This window comes from Hyla sarda, chromosome 3 (assembly GCF_029499605.1).
Source record: "Hyla sarda isolate aHylSar1 chromosome 3, aHylSar1.hap1, whole genome shotgun sequence".
In the NCBI taxonomy this organism is placed as follows: Eukaryota; Metazoa; Chordata; class Amphibia; order Anura; family Hylidae; genus Hyla; species Hyla sarda.
In genome coordinates this window covers 90,492,513-90,516,351 of record NC_079191.1, presented here as the reverse complement: position 1 = coordinate 90,516,351, position 23,839 = coordinate 90,492,513, and the positions used below count along the sequence as shown (strand labels likewise).

The following is a 23,839-nucleotide window of genomic DNA, read 5'->3' as shown; positions in this document are numbered from 1 at the left end:
CTGCTTATTTAAAACTGCTTCTGAAATGTCCTCCTTATTTTTTCTGGTCTAGTTGCACCTTGCTGTGTTTGCTCATGGCTGCGTCACTTGTCTATGCTTGGTCAGAATTACCTGGGCCAAGAAAAGCTGTATGACAAAAAATTACACACACTTGCACTAAACCAATAAATACCAGGAAGAAATCCCAGAGAGTGACAGAACCCGACCTACAACAACCTACCATTATAAGAACATCAGGGCCACTGTGCAAAAATAACACGAATGTCAACTATCCGCACCAAAAATCCACAACAAAATCTTCATGGATTTCATTGTTGATTTCAGGCGATTTTTGTTAAAGATTTCACTCAGTTGCAATGTACTGAATACCAAAAAACGGAACTACTCAAAATTATAGTGAATTAAATATAAATCTTTATTGTGTACAAATCACAAGGTTAAAAATACATCATTAGAAAAGCAGGAAATCGACACAGATAGGCGGCAAAACTTGGACATATATGTGTTAGAGCATAAATAAAGTACATGAAATACTGGCACAGGGAAGGATGGTATTAGTAGCTGCTGGGATTGTTGAGCTGGGTAAGGGTACGGTCACCCGGATGGATTTATTTGCGGGTTTCCCGCTGCGTATTTGAAAGGGGGTGGGATCTTCTCGGCTGTCCGCGGCGGAATTTAAGCTGCGGAAAATCCGCCGCAAGCCCAATTGAAGTCAGTAGGGTCTGCGGCGGATTTTCCACAGCGGAAATTCAGCCATGGAAAATCTGCTGCGGACAGCCGAGAAGAGCCCATCCCCTTTCAAATATGACCCATAAATAAATCCACCCGTGTGAACATACCCTAAAAGTGCAAGTGCAATATATGAGTAAATCTGGAATAGAGAATCACAGCAATGAACAATCAGACTGATAGATACTAGAGATGTCGCGAATTGTTCGCCGGCGAACAGTTCCCGGCGAACTTAGCATGTTCGCATCGCCAGGCGAACATATGTGAAGTTCGATTTGCCCCCTATATTTTAACATTACGGTAAACTTTGACCCTGTGAGTCAGAGTCAGCAGACACATTACAGCCAATCAGCAGCAGTCCCTCCCTTCCAGACCCTCCTACCTCCTGCACGGACGCCATTTTACCTTCATTCGGCATGCTGCAGGCTTAGAAAGTGGAGGGACAGAGAAGCTGCTCCTGCTGTAATAGGGAAAGCGATAGCTAGGTTGCTGCTAGGTGATGTATTCAGGGTACACTTTACTCCTAAAACACTAGTCTAACATCTGCTTTAAAGGGTAGCTCCCACCATCCTACTTTTTTTTTTTGCTAGCCCGTTAGCCCCCTCCCCCCGCTACGGCACTAGCCTGTTCACTCCTCCCCCCCAACCCCGCGCCCCGCATACCCCGTTCCCTCATTATACTTGCAGTTACTGCAGAGTCCGGCAGCGGGTGTGCAGGGACAGCGGCGGCAACGAGACGGCGATGTGCGGGAGGAGTGGCCTCCCAGCCAGTGGCTGGGGAGCCAATGCGCTCGCTCCCGCCTGTCTAATTGACAGGCAGGGAGCGAGTGCAGCCTAACTGAAAAAGGACTGATTGCCACTCCAAAATCAGTCCTTTTTCAGTAGCCGGTTTTTAAATGTAAATGAAACCTTTTTAATGAACAAAAAAAAAAAAATAATAAAAGTATATTAGAGATATGTTGTAGTACATAAGTACTACAACATATCAAAAAATAAAGTTGGTGACAGTGCCCATTTAAGGACAGCACATAAAAAAGCCCTTTTTAGGGCTCAAATATCAGTCCATGTGTCTTGCAACAGCTGGAGGCACCCTGGTTGGGAGGGAACCGCTAGTTAAAAGGGGTACTCCGGTGTAAAGCTTAAGTTCCTTCAAGCAACTAGAATATTAAAAGGGCTATAAGTTCAGTCCGTGTGTCTTGCAACAGCTGGAGGCACCCTGGTTGGGAGGGGACCGCTGGTTAAAAGGGGTACTCCAGTGGAAAACTTAATTTCCTTCAAGCAACTAACTACAGTATTAAAAGGGCTATAAGTTCAGTCCGTGTGTCTTTCAACTGCTGGAGGCACCCTGGTTTGGGACCTCTGCTTAAAAGGGGAACTCCGCTGGCAACCTTTTTTGCTCATTGTCACACTAGTGCAAATCACATTTGGTGTGACAGTTGTTCGAATAAAAAAAAATAATACCTTTTTTGGCTGTGAAATAAAACCAGTGCTACCTAAAGGGGGGCTCTAACTATGTGCTGCCTAATATGGGGGAATCTATGTGCTGCCTAAAGGGAGGCTCTAACTATGTGCTGCCTAATATGGGGGAATCTATGTGCTGCCTAAAGGGGGGGTCTAAATATGTGCTGCCTAAAGGGGGCTCTATGTGCTGCCTAAAGGGAGGCTCTAACTATGTGCTGCCTAATATGGGGGAATCTATGTGCTGCCTAAAGGGGGGCTCTATGTGCTGCCTAAAGGGAGGCTCTACCTATGTGCTGCCTAAAGGGGGCTCTAACTATGTGCTGCCTAAAGGGGGATCTAAATATGTGCTGCCTAATATGGGAGAATCTATGTGCTGCCTAAAGGGGGGCTCTATGTGCTGCCTAAAGGGGGGCTATAACTATGTGCTGCCTAACATGGGGGAATCTATGTGCTGCCTAAAGGGGGGATCTAACTATGTGCTGCCTAATATGGGGGAATCTATGTGCTGCCTAAAGGGGGGATCTAACTATGTGCTGCCTAATATGGGGGAATCTATGTGCTGCCTAAAGGGGGGATCTATGTGCTGGGGGCTCTAACTATGTGCTGCCTAACATGGGGGAATCTATGTGCTGTCTAAAGGGGGATCTAACTATGTGCTGCCTAATATGGGGGAATCTATGTGCTGCCTAAAGGGGGGATCTAAATATGTGCTGCCTAATATGGGGGAATCTATGTGCTGCCTAAAGGGGGGCTCTATGTGCTGCCTAAAAGGGGGCTCTATGTGCTGCCTAAAGGGGGGGCTCTATGTGCTGCCTAATCTATGTGCTGCCTAAAGGGGGGGGGATCTAACTATGTGCTGCCTAAAGGGGGCTCTCTGTGCTGCCTAAAGGGAGGCTCTACCTATGTGCTGCCTAAAGGGGGGCTCTAACTATGTGCTGCCTAAAGGGGGATCTAAATATGTGCTGCCTAATATGGGAGAATCTATGTGCTGCCTAAAGGGGGGCTCTATGTGCTGCCTAAAGGGGGGCTATAACTATGTGCTGCCTAACATGGGGAAATCTATGTGCTGCCTAAAGGGGGGATCTAACTATGTGCTGCCTAATATGGGGGAATCTAAATATGTGCTGCCTAAAGTGGGGATCTATGTGCTGAGGGCTCTAACTATGTGCTGCCTAAAGGGGGGATCTAACTATGTGATGCCTAAAGGGGGCTCTATGTGCTGCCTAAAGGGGAATATAACTATCTGATGCCTAAAGGGGGGATCTAACTATGTGCTGCCTAAAGGGGGCTCTATGTGCTGCCTAAAGGGAGGCTCTACCTATGTGCTGCCTAAAGGGGGGCTCTAACTATGTGATGCCTAATATGGTGGAATCTATGTGCTGCCTAAAAGGGGGATCTAACTATGTGATGCCTAAAGGGGGGCTCTATGTGCTGCCTAAAGGGGGCTATAGCACGTTATTCCAAAGAATTTAGGAATAATAGGTGATTTATGCCTTTTATGGATTAAAACCAGACTCTGCATCAACTATGTAATTTTCCATGGGAGTTTTGCCATGGATCCCCCCTCCAGCACGCCACAGTCCAGGTATTAGTCCCCTTGAAACAACTTTTAAATCACTATTGTGGCCAGAAAGAGTCCCTGTGGTTTTAAAATTCGCCTGCCCATTGAAGTCAATGGCGGTTCGCCCGGTTCGCCGGTTAGCGAACATTTGCGGAAGTTTGCGTTCGCCGTTCGCGAACCGAAAATGTTATGTTCGCAACATCACTAATAGATACATACCACAGTGCAGAGTAACTACTACAAGTCCCAGGATGCCACCACCCCTACACGTGTTTCGGTCTACTGACCTTCGTCCGGGGTTGACAGCATCCAAATAGTTATGGGTTTATATATACAAATGGGACCAATCACAGTGATGGCTGTATAATTACTGTGGCGCATCTCACCTGGCTCACATGGTGGCGTGGATGTGACTGCCATGTGATGTAATCACATGACTGAACACATAGAGAAACGTTGCTGAGCGTACGAGCGCACAGGGCCGGGGAGCAGGAGGGGATGGGCCAACAGCCATATAGGGCAGTGACATCTAGTGGGTAAAAAGAAAACTGCAAGCATAATAGCAATAGATAAGTAAATACATATATATGTATATATATATATATATATATATATATATATATATATATATATAAAAAGCAAAATCATCGGTAGTTGCAGTATCTTGTAATACCTTTTTTATTGGACTAACAAGATTATGTAGAGACAAGCTTTCGGGATTCCTCTCTTTATCAAGTCATAAGCATTTCTGAGCTCACAAAAAAAGGTATTACAAGATACTGCAACTACCGATGATTTTGCTTTTTGCATCACTGGACTAATACGGCTACTCCTAACTAATCTATATATATATATATATATATATATATATATATATATATACATACATATAGCCCAGCATATAATGACAGGATGAATAAATTAATTAATAATGCTAAATTCATGAAAGTTAATTTGATATATAGTATATACAAAAATAAATAAAAAGTTATTATTAATTCATACAAAGATATGTATACATAAATAATAAGACTGGTGACGGCAAGTGTGAAATACATAAACGTGAGGAAAAAGCACAGGTAGACGAAAAAGAAGTGGACAAGAAGACAAGTGTGTAAAAAATAAATAAATAAAGTATATTGAATATGATCATAATAAATGTAAGATACAAAAAATGATACATACTTCAAACTACATGATCATAACAGTTTATGTGTAAATACATGATACAAAATATATGAGAAACAAATTATAAGATGTATTATAATTTATAATATGAAAATTATGGGTGACGGGCTAGATTAATATCACGAACATGTTCTCTCGTTTGAATCTTCGTAGCTCGTGTGGTAAGCCCGACATAGATCCTGGGACATGGGCAGGTCGCATAATAAATCACTGCTTTCATTGAAAAAGAGATGTAATGTTTGATTGTAAACCTCCTAGTTCCAGAGGAATCTGTGAAGGCAAAGGCATGCTATATGTTGGGGCAAGGAACCCAGTGCCCACATGGTACACAACCCATACACTGGCCTGTGGTGCCGAAGATATTAACAGTTGGTGTTAGCATGTATTCACTTTTAACCAACAGTTGAAATGTAGTAAATGTAAGTAAATGAGACCTAAACAACCCCACAAACTACGTTTTTACCTGATAAAGTGTGAATGTCCACAGATTTTTCTCTACAGATTTATTATTGAAACCTATACAGCTTGCTCTTTCTGAGTGTTGCTCTTTCTGAGTGTTGCTGTGTAAGAGGGGGCGTGAAAGAGGAGTTTCAAAAACTGTGATTATCTGTTGTGCGGAGTGAATCTGTGGAGTGGGTGTGACTGCCTATAGCCCACATTCATATTTTGGGTAAGTTTTTCTCTTTTGCACATAGTGGGATAACTGTTAGAGTTTAAACACCCTTTTTCATTTTTTTTTTTTTCTCTGTTCCACCTCTAGGGGGAGGAGGAGTAGATTGGGCACAGGTGTATAAATCTTAGCTTGGGACTCTTATTGAGAGCTTGCTCTTTCTGAGTGTTGCTGTGTAAGAGGGGGCGTGAAAGAGGAGTTTCAAAAACTGTGATTATCTGTTGTGCGGAGTGAATCTGTGGAGTGGGTGCGACTGCCTATAGCCCACATTCATATTTTGGGTAAGTTTTTCTCTTTTGCACATAGTGGGATAACTGTTAGAGTTTAAACACCCTTTTTCATTTTTTTTTTTTTCTCTGTTCCACCTCTAGGGGGAGGAGGAGTAGATTGGGCACAGGTGTATAAATCTTAGCTTGGGACTCTTATTGAGAGCTTGCTCTTTCTGAGTGTTGCTGTGTAAGAGGGGGCGTGAAAGAGGAGTTTCAAAAACTGTGATTATCTGTTGTGCGGAGTGAATCTGTGGAGTGGGTGCGACTGCCTATAGCCCACATTCATATTTTGGGTAAGTTTTTCTCTTTTGCACATAGTGGGATAACTGTTAGAGTTTAAACACCCTTTTTCATTTTATTTTTTTTTTTTCTCTGTTCCACCTCTAGGGGGAGGAGGAGTAGATTGGGCACAGGTGTATAAATCTTAGCTTGGGACTCTTATTGAGAGCTTGCTCTTTCTGAGTGTTGCTGCGTAAGAGGGGGCGTGAAAGAGGAGTTTCAAAAACTGGAGTTTGAAAGCAGGAGGTTGAGATCGCTGTGAGTTTTAATTTTTGAACCCACAAGGTCTACAAAAAATTTTAAGTGTAATTTTGACTGTCTGTTTTTTCCTATACATTTGTGAAATCCCCATAACTAGATGGCCTCCATGTTGGAAAATGCAGTCCAATGTACATCCTGTTCAATGTATGCAATCCTTGAACAACAGTTTGAGGGTGCATATTGTTGTGCGAGATGTGTGCTAGTTGTCCGTTTGGAAGCCCAGATCCTGCATCTAGAGGGGCGACTGGCAACAATGAGAAGCATTAACAACATGGAGAGGAGTCTCCTGCTCACTGAGCAGGCACTCTCGGGAATAGAGGTGGGGGAGGACAGTGGGACGGAGTTGCAGGACAGTCAGGCAGTTAGCTGGGTTACAGTTAGAAAGAGGGGTAGGGGAAAAAGTGTCAGGGAGGCTAGTCCTGAACTGGCACACCCCAACAAGTTTGCCCGCTTGGCAGATGAGGGGGATGCCATTACAGAGCTAGCAGAACTGCAGCAGGATACCGCCTCTGACCGCCAGGGGGGTGTCTGCTCCAGTAAGGAGGGAGGGAGGAGTACAGGGCAGGCCAGACCGGTACTAGTGGTGGGGGACTCAATTATTAGGGGGACAGACAGGGCAATCTGTCACAAAGACCGGGATCGCCGAACAGTGTGTTGTCTGCCTGGCGCACGAGTTCGGCACATCGCGGATCGGGTTGACAGGTTGTTGGGCGGGGCTGGAGAGGACCCAGCAGTCATGGTACATATTGGCACCAATGACAAAGTAAGAGGTAGGTGGAGTGTCCTTAAAAATGATTTCAGGGACTTAGGCCGCAAGCTTAAGGCAAGGACCTCCAAGGTAGTCTTTTCTGAAATACTACCAGTACCACGAGCCGCACCAGAGAGGCAGCGGGAGATCAGGGAGGTAAACAAGTGGCTCAGAAGCTGGTGTAGGAAGGAAGGGTTTGGGTTCATGGAGAACTGGGCTGACTTCGCTGTCGGTTACCGGCTCTACCGTAGGGACGGGCTGCACCTCAATGGGGAGGGTGCAGCTTTGCTTGGGGAGAAGATGGCTAGAAGGGTGGAGGAGTGTTTAAACTAGGGACTTGGGGGGGAGGGAACCTACAGCAAAGAGGGGGAAGATAGTGTAGATAGAGAGGTGGGAATTATAAATGTACCTGGGGGTGGAGCGGAGGGAGGGGTTAGAATAGTTAATAGGAATAGGCTTCATAGGAAAATAAAACTTACACCCTTGAATCCCATTAACCCCATTAACATAAAGGATGGAAATGTAAAGTGTATGTTCACAAATGCCAGAAGCCTAGCAAATAAAATGGGGGAGCTTGAGGCCTTGATACTGGAGGAACATATTGATATAGTTGGGGTCACTGAGACATGGCTGGACTCCTCGCATGACTGGGCTGTCAATCTGCAGGGGTTTACATTGTTTCGCAAGGATAGAATGAACAGAAAAGGTGGTGGAGTCTGTCTGTATGTAAGAAGTGGTATGAAAGTCAGTGTGAACGATGCCATAGTGTGTGATGATTCTGAGGATGTGGAATCACTGTGGGTAGAATTACAAAAGGAGGTAAATACTGAAAAAATTGTATTTGGTGTAATCTACAGACCCCCTAATATCACTGAAGAGATAGAAGTTCGGCTTCATAAACAAATAGAGAGGGCCGCCCGGGCAGGTACAGTGGTAATAATGGGAGATTTTAACTATCCAGATATAGATTGGGGTCCGGGGTTGGCTAAAACTACAAAGGGGCGACAATTCCTAAATTTATTGCAGGATAATTTTATGGGCCAGTTTGTGGAGGACCCAACAAGAAGTGATGCCTTGTTGGATCTGATCATTTCCAACAACGCAGAGCTGGTTGGTAATGTAACTGTGCGGGAAAACCTTGGTAATAGCGACCACAATATAGTTACTTTTGACTTAAAATGTAGAAAACAAAGACAGACGGGGAAAGCAAAAACATATAACTTTAAAAAGGCAAATTTCCCTGGGCTGAGAGCTGCACTACAGGACATAGACTAGGGGGAGGTGTTGTCAAATACTGATACAGAAGGTAAATGGGACATCTTTAAATCAACTCTAAATAACTATACAGCTAAATATATACCAAAGGGGAACAAATATAAACGATTAAAACTAAATCCTACATGGCTGACACATGATGTTAAAAGAGCAATAAACAACAAAAAAATAGCCTTCAAAAAATACAAATCTGATGGGTCAGCTATAACATTTAAACAGTACAAGGAGCTTAATAAAATCTGTAAAAATGTAATAAAAACAGCAAAAATTCAAAATGAGAGACAGGTGGCCAAAGAAAGCAAAACTAATCCTAAATATTTTTTTAGATATATAAATGCAAAAAAACCAAGGACAGAGCATGTAGGACCCCTTAATAATGATAATGGGGAGGTTGTCACAGGCGATCAAGAGAAGGCGGAGCTACTGAATGGGTTCTTTAGTTCTGTATATACTAAGGAAGAAGGAGCTGACATTGGCCAGGTCAGTGCTGGTAACACATCATGTACAGGTCAGTGCTGGTAACACATCATGTAATGTACTGAACTGGCTTAATGTAGAGATGGTACAAGGTAAGTTAAGTGATATAAATGTAAGCAAATCCCCAGGACCGGATGGACTACACCCAAGAGTTCTTAGAGAGGTAAGTTCAGTAATATCTGTACCCCTGTTCATGATATTTAGATATTCTCTGGTGTCTGGTATTGTGCCAAGGGACTGGCGCAAGGCGAATGTGGTGCCAATCTTCAAAAAGGGCTCTAGGTCTTCCCCAGGAAACTTTAGACCGGTAAGTTTAACGTGCATTGTGGGTAAATTGTTTGAAGGACTTATAAGGGATTACATACAGGAATACATAGGGGATAATTGTACTATAAGTGATAGCCAGCATGGGTTTACGAAGGATAGAAGTTGTCAAACCAATCTAATTTGCTTTTATGAAGAGGTGAGTAGAAGCCTTGACAGAGGAATGGCTGTGGATATAGTGTTTCTGGATTTTGCTAAAGCGTTTGATACTGTCCCTCACAGACGTCTGACAGGTAAGTTAAGGTCTTTGGGTTTGGAAATTTTAGTTTGTAACTGGATTGAACACTGGCTCATGGATCGTACCCAGAGAGTGGTGGTCAATGATTCGTACTCTGATTGGTCCCCGGTTATTAGTGGTGTACCCCAAGGTTCAGTACTGGGCCCGCTATTGTTTAATTTATTTATCAATGATATAGAGGATGGTATTAACAGCTCTGTTTCTATCTTTGCAGATGACACCAAGCTTTGTAGCACGGTACAGTCTATAGAGGATGTGTATAGGTTACAAGATGACTTGGATAGACTAAGTGTCTGGGCATCCACTTGGCAAATGAGGTTCAATGTGGATAAATGTAAAGTTATGCATCTGGGTACTAATAACATGCATGTCTTAGGGGGGGATTAAACTGGCAGAGTCACTGATAGAGAAGGATCTGGGTGTACTTGTAGATCACAGACTACAGAATAGCATGCAATGTCAGGCTGCTGCTTCCAAAGCCGGCAGGATATTGTCATGTATCAAAAGAGGCATGGACAGGGACATAATACTCCCCCTTTATAAAGCATTGGTACGGCCTTACCTGGAATATGCTGTTCAGTTTTGGGCACCTGTCCATAAAAGGGACACTGCGGAGTTGGAAAGGGTGCAGAGACGCGCAACTAAACTAATATGGGGCATGGAACATCTTAGCTATGAGGAGCGATTAAAGGAGTTACAATTGTTTAGTCTTGAGAAGAGACGTTTAAGGGGGGATATGATAAACGTATATAAGTATATTAATGGCCCATACAAAAAATATAGAGAAAAACTGTTCCAGGTTAAACCCCCCCAAAGGACGAGGGGGCACTCCCTCCGTCTGGAGAAGAAAAAGTTTAGTCTCAAGGGGCGACACGCCTTCTTTACCGTGAGGACTGTGAATTTATGGAACGGTCTACTTCAGGAACTGGTCACAGCAGGAACAATTAACAGCTTTAAAACAGGATTAGATACATTCCTGGAACAAAATAAGATTAATGCTTATGAAGAAATATAAAATCTCATCCCTTCACCAATATCGCGCCACACCCCTACCCTTTAATTCCCTGGTTGAACTTGATGGCCATATGTCTTTTTTCGACCGTACTAACTATGTAACTATGTAACTATGTAAATCTAAAGGGGTACTCCACCCGTAGACATCTAATCCCCCATCCAAAGGATAGGGGATAAGATGTCTGATCGCGGGGGTCCCACTGCTGGGAACCCCCACGATCACTCCTGCAGCACCCCCCTGTCATCAGTTGCACGTAGCGAAGTTCGCTCCGTGCCTGATGACTCTCGATAAAGGGGCCAGAGGATCATGATGTCACGCCCTGCTTCTTAATGCCGCGCCATCCTGGACTCCTGCACACGCTGACCACCAATCCACCTAAATGCAGGTACCTAGCATCCATATGGCCCTATAAACCATCCTAAAGACGCCATATGATACGGCCCCAAGTGGTATGTAGGACCATCATCCTGTGGGTGTATATTCTGTGCCCCCCACATAAGGTTTATTTTATCAACCTAACAATCTAAAAGAGTATCTGTATCTGTGTATCTACCGCTCTGCACCTATACACTCATCACATCAACTTAAGGACGGTATTTATCAAAATACAAGAGGGAACATAAACCTTGGACCATTACCTACATAACCCCATCTGGGCCTTTCTACCTAAGCACACCAGAATACTTATCGATACCTCTACATGTCGTATCACGATCATACTACTATTCAGTGAGGGAGGCTATGGGAGAAAATATACTCCTACCCTCTAAACACTTGTCCCTGATAAGTTGGGCCCCTTGAAAATGCGCCGCAACGAAACGCGCTGGATTTATGTGGCTTAAACTGTACAATATTTGTATGCAATCATTGTATCCTTATAATTGATGTGCCTACAATTTGTATACTCACCGAATAATTAGGTTGAGGTTTTTACAAACCAGCTGAGTTATTGCTGTTGACGTGCTATACTTACTGCACCCGGCGCCTCCATTCCCTCCAGAACCAGGGAAAGACAGGAGGTTCCTGTTGCAGGTTGGCATTCTCTAGGAAGGCCTCCCTGCAGTAACTGGTAGGGGGTCCTATGCGACTAAGCAGGGTTAGTATAGCCTCTACTCCAGCAATATATCCAACACTAGGATAAGCTGGGTTGCTATCTATATACTCTTTTGTATATCTGCCTATATTTTAATTGTACACCAATGAAAGTATGTTTTATGATCCTAGGCATTTTTTAAAGAATTTTTGTGGGAACCAAAAAATAAAAAAATAAAAAAAAAAAACAAACAAAAAAAAAAGGATGCAGTAGGGATGGAAAAATTGTAGTTAACAAAATGTATATCTAAACAAAATTTTTATTAATTTTCAAACAGGGACCAATTTATGTGAGCGGGCAGGGACATAAAAATTTTGCCGACAATATAAAAAAAATGTATAAAGGAGCCATGTAATTGTAAAAATAATATATTTTTTTAATTTCAATTTAAACTTTTTATTAATAATGTATTTTAATTGTGTTTTCTAAAGTGTGTGTATGTTTGTTATTTGTTATTAACTTAATTCTCTTTATTTTATTAATTATTTAGGTACTACTATTCCCTGCATGGAACAGACTGAACAGAAAGAATGGGTGTTTTTATTTGTGTTTTTGCAAAGTGGAAACTTAGCCTTACACCTAGCCTCTGAGTCAACGCGTACCACAAGGGAGAAACAAGCCAAGTCTAAAGTCCTCTACAAAATCTCATCCCAAGTATAGTGAAGAACAAGCTGGGCTATTCCTAGAGGAATCATATAATGTCCAGTGTAAATCTAGTCTCTAAATCTAACACGTAAAACAAAGTAGAAGTAAATCTTACTCTCAGGATAACTACAAGTCTCATAATAACCAAGTCTTATATGCTTAAAGAGGTACTCTGGTGGAAAACACAATTTATTTTCAGTCTGACTACAGTGCTCTCTGCTGCCCCCTCTGTCCATGTCAGGAACTGTGCAGAGTAGAACTAAATCCCCATAGCAAACATGTCCTACTCCAGACAGTTCCTGACATGGACAGAGGCGTCAGCAGAGAGCACTGTGGTCTAAAGAACAACTTAACTACCTCTAGAGCATACAGCAGCTGATAAATACTGGAAAGATTAAGATTTTTTAATAGAAGTAACTTACAAATCTATTTAACTTTCTGGCATCAGTTGATTTGAAAAAAAAAAAAAAAAAAATGTTTTCCACCGTAGTACCCCTTTAAATTGCTTCTGGACTGTGACAGTAACAAAGCTTCTCAAGCAAAATAAATGTGTATTTAAAATTTTATTCCAAGTCAGCATTGTCCCGAAGTGTTATTTCTTTGTATTACATGTGCACCAGAAGTTAACTATTTTTTTTATAAATCCTAGCTTTAGAGGTGTTATTTCCTGGTATCTTGTGTATGGATCACAGCTAATTTGAGGTAGTGATTTGTGGGAAAATATATCAAGAAAAAGGATTATATATCACTCTACATACATAACCCTGCTTCTGGCGTCACAAACTTGACATTTGCACAACCTAATCCCAATAACCTGTTCCCCCACATACCCCAATTAACTTAGTGGGTACTTCTCACACACATCACTGGGAGCATTGACATGGCAGCTGTGGAGGGTCAGGATAGGTCAGTATAGCCTTTTAAAGGGGTACTCCGGCGTTTAGACATCTTATCCCCTATCCAAAGGATAGGGGATAAGATGCCTGATCATGGGAGTCCCGCCGCTGGGGACCCCCGTGATCTTGCACGCAGCACCCCAGTTAAAATCAGTCCTCGGAGTATGTTCTCTCCGAGTCTGATTACCGGTGACCAGAGGGCTGGCGGCTGTGACGTCACGCTCCGCCCCTCAATGCAAGCCTATGAGAGGGGGCGTGCTGGCTGTCACGTCCCCTCCCATAGGCTTGCATTGAGGGGCAGAGCGAGATGTCACACAGGGCAGAGGCATGACGTCACACGCCGGCGGCCCCGTGGTCGCTGGTAATCAGACCCGGAGCGAACATGCTCCGGGGACTGATTCTAACTGGGGTGCTGCGTGTAAGATCACAGGGGTCCCCAGCGGCGGGACCCCTGCGATCAGGCATCTTATCCCCTATCCTTTGGATAGGGGATAAGATGTCTAAGCGCCGGAGTACCCCTTTAAATGCCCCTTTTACTCCATGTTTTTTTTTTTTTTCTTTTATGATGAACTGTACTTCAACATGTGGTAAAAAAGGGTATTACAACAATTTTTTTTTGCATCCATTTCCCCAAAATTGCCATCCACATATGAACTTGTATGCACTGGGCTTTACAATGGAAGTTTACCTAATGATGTAATGCAAGTAATAACTAACAGTAATAGACTCAGGGAAGTTTCTATTTATTCAGGGATCCAACTATGTCTGGCATATGTCATTCTGTTATATTTGTGTGGTTATTTGTGTATCTAATCTCCTCTATATTCTATTGTGTCGATTTTTTCCCTTTGTTTATAACGTCTCAATGAGGAGGACAGTTTGTCAATTTGGGGACAGTGTCTTCGGAGTATAGATTTGTGTGTTCTTCCCTGTCTGCTTGTGCTGCGTCCTGGGAATCAAAGTGCCATTTAGTAATGAGATTGTACGCTGGAAAGGGAATGAGACATGTTTATGGTTGCCTGCCCAGCAGACCTTTCATCTCGTTCTGAACCCAATGCCAGACAAATGATTTCTCTTCATTAATGTGCTGTGACAGGAGGATGCTGCGTTGTCATTACTGACTGAGAAAGTAAATGATATACAGTAATGTTCTTCATACGCTTCGTAATTATACTCAGAATTAATGGTAGAAGTTGCCTCCGGTGCGGCCTCACAAAATATTTTTTTTGTTGTTGTTCTCTATACGAATAATGGGAAAAAGTAGTCACAAAAAATATCAACACTATCAAAGTAAAGAAGAAGTCAAGAAATAGTTTTCAAAAAAGGGAGAAGATTAAAGGGGGCATTCAGGGATAGAAACACAGGCTTGCTCATACATGCGTATTATAGTTACATATATGCGTCTTCTTTACGGCCTCAAATCCCGGCCTGACCAGGGGTCTAATGACCTGAACTGATAGCTGTCATGTTGGGGTCATCAGAAGGGGATTTACAGCAGTATTACACCCATGTGAAGCCGGCTTTATTGGATATGTTACCTGCTGTAAAACCAATATGCAATGCAATATGATTTTTGTTAGATTGTTCACAGAATTGAGAGCTTGATTGTGGCCACCAGAGACCACACCAAAAAAGTCATACACAGCAGAGTAGACATGTTACACAGTTTGTGTAACTCCTATTGTGGTGACCCAGTGCAGAACCACATGTTCTTCTGCACTCCTGCCCATCCTGTGTGGCAGATGCTGCTTCAATGTCCGTCTTGGACCCACTCTCCTCAGGACTCTATAATAATGCAATAATATGCAATGGTTAAAGCATACCCGTCAGATCGAACAAAAGAACATGTTTTTAATATATCACTCAGTACCTAATCCTGATCATGTACATCTAATTTGTATGTGTCTAGCACCTTTTTTTTTTATTACACTTTTAATTTAGCTCACTAGTCTGAATTCCTCTCAAAGGGAGGGGGCGTGGCCTCACTGTGCAGGTCTCCGCCCCCTCCCTCAGTATGCTGTCTGCTCACATCTCCCCTAGCATTAGCAAAACTACAACTCCCAGCTTGTCCTCACTGACAGTAGTGGGACACAAGCTGACAGTGGGATAGATTATTCCTCCAGCTGTGAGTCCTGCGCTCACAGCTGTCAATCAAGGAAGTGTGTCCATGACATAGGTTATAGGTTATAGATTAAGTTATTGGTGTTCTATGTACTTGTCACTTTAACCCCTTCCCGACCCAGGACGTACCGATACGTCCTGGGTCCTTTCTCTTTCTATAATGATAGTGGGTTGGGCCAGGCACCTAGCAATGGCCAGGACCCGTGGTTAACAGCACGAGGCGCTGATCATTGTGCCGCGTGCTTTTTACCCTTTAGGCGCAGTGTTCAAAGTTGATTGCCGCGTCTAAAATGAAAGCTAATAAGTGCCAGTTAGCACAGTGGGCTATGGCATAGCATTGAACAGTATGAGAGATCGATGTACTGCATGTTATAGTCCCCTATGGGGGCTATAACATTGCAAAAGAAAAGTGGACAAAAAAGTTAATAAACATCATTTAACCCCTTCCCCAATAAAAGTAAGAATCATTACCCCCCCCCCCTTTTCCAATTTAAAACAAAACAAAAAACTGTGTAAATAAAAATAAACATATGTGATATCGCCACGTGCGGAAATGTCCGAATTATAAAAACATATAATTAACTAAACCGCACGGTCAATGGCGTACATGTAAAAAAATTCCAAAGTCCAAAATAGTGTATTTTTGGTCACTTTTTATATTATGAAAAAATGAATAAAAAGCGATCAAAAAGTCCGATCAATACAAAAATTGTACCGATAAAAACTTCAGATCACGGCGTAAAAAATGAGCCCTCATACCGCCCCATATGCGGAAAAATTAAAAAGTTATAATGGTCAGAAGATGACAATTTTAAACATATAAATTTTCCTGTATGTAGTTATGATTTTTTCCAGAAGTACGACAAAATCAAACCTATATAAGTAGGGTATCATTAAAATTTTATGGACCTACAGAATAAAGAAAAAGTGTAATTTTTACCAAAAAATGTACTGCGTAGAAACGGAAGCCCCCAAAATTTACAAAATTGTGTTTTTTCTTTGATTTTGTCGCACAATGATTTCTTTTTCCGTTTCGCCGTAGATATTTGGGTAAAATTACTGATGGCTTATTTTTTGCACCACTAATTTTACCTTGTAATGACATCAAATGGATTTTTAGGTGCAAAATTGAAAGAGTTATGATTTTTTAAAGGTAAGGAGGAAAAAACGAAAGTGCAAAAACAGAAAAACCCCAGGTTATGAAGGGGTTAACTTTAAACCTGGTGGCATCCCTTTGTATCAGTTTGCATCCGTTATTAGAATGGTCAGTTTAGGATGCAATAACGAAGAAAATATGAACGGAGGACAATAAATGAGTTGATGTTGATAAATGAGCACTCACCATCGGCCTAACTGCTGGTAGTTCACTGACTGTTATGGGACAGACACCAATAGCCAAGGGCAGTCTCACTCAGTCCCACTTAAATGGATGTGCCCTCCAATGGGCAATCAGGGACTTCCATTCTTGAGATCACTGGGGGTCCTGGTTGTCAGACTTTCAGAGATCATACATATAACACCTATATGTAGATAGACAATAAATGCTATTAGTGGGCCAATCCCATTACATAATATAAGAGTACTCAAAGAGATATTTGGTGCCATTACTATACCTCCATTTTGTTCATACCTTTATGCATGATAGGATGGAATACAGAGTTTTTTGCTGTCAAATTTGACATTTAACATCCATCGCATTTTGTTCCAATGGAAGATGTCTCCAGCATATGGCACCCAAATTTCCTGTAGCTCCTTGACACAGTGGTACAGGGGATTCCTGCACACCATATCAGTGTTCAGTGCTACCATACATCCTGCTATACATGGCTGCTCTGTGTGTATGCACCCTAATCAGCTCATGCAGTAATAGAGAAGGGAATTTACCAAGACAGGCAGTTCAGACGTTGAAATGCCCCCCTCCATAGTAACATCTCTGTAAAGTTAAGGGCTCTTAGTACATTTTTGATCAAAACATGCCCCCAATCCACTTCGCGGAGGTGACCTCACTGCGGACGGGACACTTGTGAGCGTGTTAGGGTCCCATCCAAAGTGACGCCACCTGCGTCTGGTTGATTGGGGCATGTTTTGATCATAAAGTGCACTAAGAGCATAAACTTTTGGACCAAGAGTGCTGCTGCAACCATTTATTTGTATACTTTTTGCCACAGCGACTTGAACCCGTGTATTAGGTAGTTATTCTGTGTGCTTCTTCCATAATACAGAATGTGATCAGCTATATCAGAATGGTAGAGAATGCAGTCATAGATTTCTATTAGGGTTATCATTTGGACCCGGATAATTGGGACCAGTAATAATAAGATCTTTCATTTTGGCACAACTTTCCTTATTACTCTACGCACTGTTGCTTCCATGGCCAACAGAAGTAAACTCTCTTGGGTTGTATGAGGACATATCTCATTATTAAACATTGTACAGCAATAAAAGATCTTCTTTATCAATAATTGTAACATACAGTGCACAGCAGGCATTTCACTTGACTACAAAGCAGAGATGAGAGACTTTGTACAGTATCTGCGGTCATGTCCCTTATTTGTCCTGACCGCTTTCATTCACTCATCTATTTAGTGCAGAACATTAGACCTGTGATTGAGTGAAACAGCAGAGGGAGGTCTGATTGTCTGGGGCTGCGGAGAGTCTGCCATTCTTAACCACTCAGATTACCCTGGAGGCCCGAGGGATGGAAACGAAAGACCCGGACACATGCACTCTAAAATTATCCCTGCAAGTGAAACGAGAACCAAATACGTCCAACGTCCCGGGGATTCTCCGAGTCATTCTATTGGCAAGGGAGGTTAGGAGGATTGTTGACACATGACCTATGATCATTTCTAAAAACATTCCTGGCAATGTTCCATTAGTGAGGAGGTTCCATGTAATGGTTTACAGTGCAGCCTGATGCTTGGAATATTCTATTGCTTATATTCAGTTGCATAATAATAAGGACGAGAAATTTTCTACAAATACATACCTTTGATAGGATGAATGCAATGGAAGTTGTCTATAAACCTGACATCAGTGGGAACTGGAAGTTCTCTCTTATGAGGGAGTGTGTGTGTGTGTGTATGTGTGTGCGTATGTATGTGTGTGTGTGTATGTCCGTGTGTGTGTATGTGTGTGTGTATGTGTGTGTGTATGTGTGCGTGTATTTGTGTGTATGTGTGCGTGTATGTGTGTGCATGTCCGTGTGTGTGTGTGTGTGTATGTGTGTGTGTATGTGTGTGTGTGTATTTGTGTGTATGTGTATGTGTGTGTATGTGTGTGTATTTGTGTATGTGTGTGTGTATTTGTATGTATGTGTGTATGTGTGGGGGGGGGTAGTAAAGCGTTTCTGGCACCACTTTTATCACAACGTTTTGGAAATCTACCCTACTGTTTGCCTTCTATAATCTGAACTCTGTGGGGGAGATATTCGAAAACTACTGTAATTTCTGTTCCAGCGATATTCATTACACAATTTTTTTTCCTTCTCACAGTTTCAAAGGCCTCTTTAACTCCTTAAGGACTCAGCCCATTTTGGCCTTAAGGACTCAGACAATTTAATTTTTACGTTTTCATTTTTTCCTCCTCGCCTTCTAAAAATCATAACTCTTTTATATTTTCATCCACAGACTAGTATGAGGGCTTGTTTTTTGTGCGACCAGTTGTCCTTTGTAATGACATCACTCATTATATCATAAAATGTATGGCGCAACCAAAAAACACTATTTTTGTGGGGAAATTAAAACGAAAAACGCAATTTTGCTAATTTTGGAAGGTTTTGTTTTCACGCCGTACAATTTATGGTAAAAATGACGTGTGTTCTTTATTCTGAGGGTCAATACGATTAAAATGATACCCATTATTACATACTTTTATATTATTGTTGCGCTTAAAAAAAATCACAAACTTTTTAACCAAATTAGTACGTTTATAATCCCTTTATTTTGATGACCTCTAACTTTTTTATTTTTCCGTATAAGCGGTGGTATGGGGGCTCATTTTTTGCGCCGTGATCTGTACTTTTTTTTGATACCACATTTGCATATAAAAAACTTTTAATACATTTTTTATAATTTTTTTTTAATAAAATGTATTAAAAAGTAGGAATTTTTGACTTTTTTATTTTTTTTTTCGTTCACGCCGTTCACCGTACGGAATCATTAACATTTTATTTTAATAGTTCGGACATTTACGCACGCGGCGATACCAAATATGTCTATAAAACATTTTTTTTACGCTTTTTGGGGGTAAAATAGGAAAAAACGGACGCTTTACTTTTTTATTGGGGGAGGGGATTTTTCACTTTTTTTTTACTTTTACTTTTACATTTTTTATAATTTTTTTTACACTTGAATAGTCCCCATAGGGGACTATTCATAGCAATACCATGACTGCTAATACTGATCTGTTCTATGTATAGGACATAGAACAGATCAGTGTTATCGGCTATCTTCTGCTCTGGTCTGCTCGATCACAGACCAGAGCAGGAGACGCCGGGAGCTGGACGGAGGAAGGTGAGGGGACCTCCGTGTGGCGTTCTGAATGATCGGATCCCCGCAGCAGCGCTGCGGGCGATCCGATCATTCATTCAAATCGCGCACTGTATCGATCTGTATTGATCCTGGCACCTGAGGGGTTAATGGCGGACGACCCGCGAGATAGCGGGCGTCGGCCATTGCCGGCGGGTCCCTGGCTGCGATCAGCAGCCGAGATCAGCCGCGCATGACACGGGCATCGCTCCGATGCCCGCGGTTATGCACAGGACGTAAATGTACGTCCTGGTGCGTTAAGTACCACCTCACCAGGACGTACATTTACGTCCTGCGTCCTTAAGGGGTTAAAGGATGCTTTAAAAATATGGAAATATTTGAGAGTTCATTTTCGTGCCACTTTAGTTTTTTTCATGCCTAAATTGTCAAATTTGCCACCAAAATTTTCTAGTTGCCACTATATTGAATTTTTTTTGTCAAAATTTACGCAATTTTTGGCGCCAAAATTGCCAATTTTGCTGTCAAATTTTGCATCCTGAAAAAATCTTGCAGAAGCATCTCATTTAACCCCTTAAGGACTCAGCCCTTTTTCACCTTTTTATTTTGACCACTGTCATTTTATGCATTAATAACTCTGGGATGCTTTTACCGATTATTCTGATTCAGAGATTGTTTTTTCGTGACATATTCTACTTTATGTTATTGGTAAATTTTTGTCGATACTTGCATCATTTCTTTGTGAAAAATTTCAAAATTTGATGAAAAAATTGAAAATTTTGCATTTTTCTAACTTTGAAACTCTCTGTTTGTAAGGAAAATGGATATTCCAAATAAATGTTATATTGATTCACAAATACAATATGTCTTTGTGTTTACATCATAAAGTTGGCATGTTTATACTTTTTGAAGACATTAGAGGGCTTCAAAGTATAGCAGCAATTTTCTAAATTTTCACTAAAATTTCAAAATCTGAATTTTGAAGTGGATTTGAGGTGCCTTTCTGTGAGAAATACCCCATAGATGACCCCATTATACAAACTACACCCCTAAAAGGATTCAAAAAACACATTCAGTAAGTTTGTTAACCCTTTAGGTGTTTCACAAGAATAGCAGCAAAGAACATGTTCTTGTAGCCCAATTTTTTTTCATTTTTAAGAGTGATATTAGGTGAAAAAGCACCCCAAAATTTGTTGCCCAATTTCTCTCGAGTATGGAAATACCTCATATGTTGACATAAAGTGTTCTGTGGGCTGACAACATGACTCAAAAGGGAAAGAGTGACTGTGGAATTTTTTTAAACAAATTTTGCTGTCATGGTTATTGGGGGCCATGTTGCATTTAGGAAGCCCCCATGGTGCCAGAACAGCAAAAAAAACACATGGTGTACTATTTTGGAAACTAAACCCCTCAAGGAACGTAACAAGGGGTATAGTGAGCCTTAACGACTTTGCGTTGAAGTTGGACGTGAAAATGGAAAATTTTATTTTTAACACTAAAATGATGGTGTTACCCCAAATTTCTCTTTTTCACAAGGGGTAATTGAAGAAAATGGACCCCAAAATTTGAAGACCAATTTCTCCCGATTAAGAAAATGCCTCATATGTGGATGTTAAGTGTTCTACTGGCGCACTACAGGTCTCAGAACAGCAGGAGCGCCATTAGTCTTTTTGAGAGAGAATTTAGCTGAAATGGTTTTTGGGGGGTATGTTGCATTTAGAAAGTCCCCAGGGTGTCAGAACAGAAAAAAAAAAAAAAACACATGGCATACTATTTTGGAAACTACATCCCTCAAGAAACATAACAAGGGGTATAGTGAGCCTTAACACCTCACAGATGTTTGACGACTTTGTGTTGAATTTGGACGTGAAAATGGAAAATTTGATTTTTAACACTAAAATGATGGTGTTACTCCAAATTTTTCATTTTCACAAGGGGTAATTGGAGAAAATGAACCCCAAAAATTTGAAACCCAACTTCTCCCAATTAAGAAAATGCCCCATATGGGGATGTTAAGTGCTCTGCTGGCGCACTACAGGTCTCAGAACAGAAGGAGCGCCATTAGTCTTTTTGAGAGAGAATTTAGCTGAAATGGTTTTTGGGGGGTATGTTGCATTTAGAAAGTCCCCAGGGTGTCAGGACAGCCTAAAAGACCCCACATGGCATACTATTTTGGAAACTACACCCCTTGAGGAACATAACAAGGGGTATAGTGAGCCTTAACACCTCACAGGTGTTTGTAGACTTTGTGTTGAAGTTGGACGTGAAAATGGAAAATTTGATTATTAACACTAAAATGATGATGTTACCCCAAATTTTTCTTTTTCACAAGGAGTAATTGGAGAAAATGGACCCCACAATTTGAAGCCCAATTTCTCCGGATTAAGAAAATGCCCCATATGTGGATGTTAAGTGCTCTGCTGGCGTACTACAGGTCTCAGAACAGAAGGAGCGCCATTAGTCTTTGAGAGAGAATTTTGCTGAAACTGAAGTCAGGGGCTATGTGCCTTTTCAAACCTTCCATGGAGCCAGAACAGCAGAAACCCCCCACATGTGACACCATTTTGGAAACTACACCCCTCCAGGAATGTAACATGGGTTGCAGTGAGTACTTGCACCTCACAGGTTTTTTGAACAGTGGGCTGTAAAAGTGAAAAATTTGATTTTTAACACTCAAATGATGGTGTTACTTAAAATTTTTCATTTTCACATGGGGTAATAGGAGAAAATGGACCCCAAAATTTGAAGCCCAATTTCTCCTGATTAAGAAAATGCCCCATGTGTGGATGTTAAGTGCTCTGCTGGCGCACTACAAGTCTCAGAACAGAACGAGCGCCATTGGTCTTTTGAAAAGAGAATTTTGCTGAAATTAAAGTCGGAGGTCATGTGCATTTTCAAACCTCCCATGGAGCCAGAACAGCAGAAACCCCCCACATGTGACACCTATTTTGGAAACTAGTCCCCTCCAGGAATGTAACAAGGGGCTGTAAAAGTGAAAAATTAGATTTTTAACACTAAAATTGTGGTATTACTTTAATTTTACTGCAGAAACACCTACAAAAAACATAGAAAACCATAGAAAAACCCTACTGTCTCCTCACCCACATCTCCCCTCCTGTATATGGGTCAGAGTCCATACCGTCCATACAGTTCACAAAGTCCAGTCCCTATTTGAGCCATGTCAGGTCCCCCAAAGAAGCAAAAACACCACCACCCACAAATACACCCTCCCCACCTAGCACTCCTCCCAACCAACTTATACACATAAAAACACAACCCACTTTAGGCCCAAGTTTGGTCGCCTGTAAGCCCTCCATACCATATCAACCTAAAACAAAACAAAAAGCTGGCATGTGCATGCATCAGCCCAACATCAGGAAGAAGGATGGCAGACTTGATAAATCAAATTTAAACTCTTCTCCTAACTTTTCCCCCTACAATTCTCCCTAATTCTATCCCTCCATTAAAATTGACCCTGCTCTCACCCTATCTCTATCCCTATAACACTGCCCCTAACAAAAATTAAAGGTACTCTACCCAAATGGTCTAGTATCTAGGGCACATCAAAAGAAAAACCTCTCCATAGGTGAGATGCCCTACTGGTACCAAGACTGCCATACTCCAAAGACCTGATCTTCCTAAGGTCAATGTTTCCATAGACCTCCACCTCGGAAAGGACTTTCTGCTGAGTAGATACTAGACACCATGCATTCCACGTGTAGTACCTAACCACTAAGCTGACTAGAAACAAAGTGCCCCGATCTCGGCCACCCAGGTTTTTGAATGGCCCATAAGCCCACTCGGAATAAGCAAGGCCGGCAAGTTGACTCCAGCCGATGGAAGCACCCACCCGTTTGTAAACCCTTATATTAAAGGGACAATGAAGCAGGAAGTGGTCCATGCTCTCCAGCATGTCCCCACACTCTTCTCTGAGACAATCCCGGTCATCAGAGTTCCTGTACTGCAAGTTGTTCCTCACATATTGTTCCCCTGAAAGCAGCGCCAGGCCAAGTACCAAAACTTTTGGGGAATCCTTTTCATGTTTAAAAGATACAACCCCACCTCTAGATCCCGACTTGGGCAGTCCCTGAGCATCAGAGGCT

The 23,839-nt window shown here is 41.9% G+C and overlaps 1 long non-coding RNA gene across 3 annotated transcripts in view; it reads right to left on the bottom strand.

The window, feature by feature from the left end:
* Positions 1-13,732: 13,732 nt before the first annotated feature.
* Positions 13,733-23,839, bottom strand: part of LOC130361503 (uncharacterized) — a 58,355-nt gene continuing 48,248 nt past the window's right edge. For all 3 annotated transcript variants that reach the window (XR_008891032.1, XR_008891031.1, XR_008891030.1), the window contains 2 exons: positions 16,592-16,769; positions 13,733-14,913 (listed from right to left, as the gene is read on the bottom strand). This is a non-coding gene — a long non-coding RNA (uncharacterized LOC130361503). The remainder of the gene's footprint in view (positions 14,914-16,591; positions 16,770-23,839) is intronic.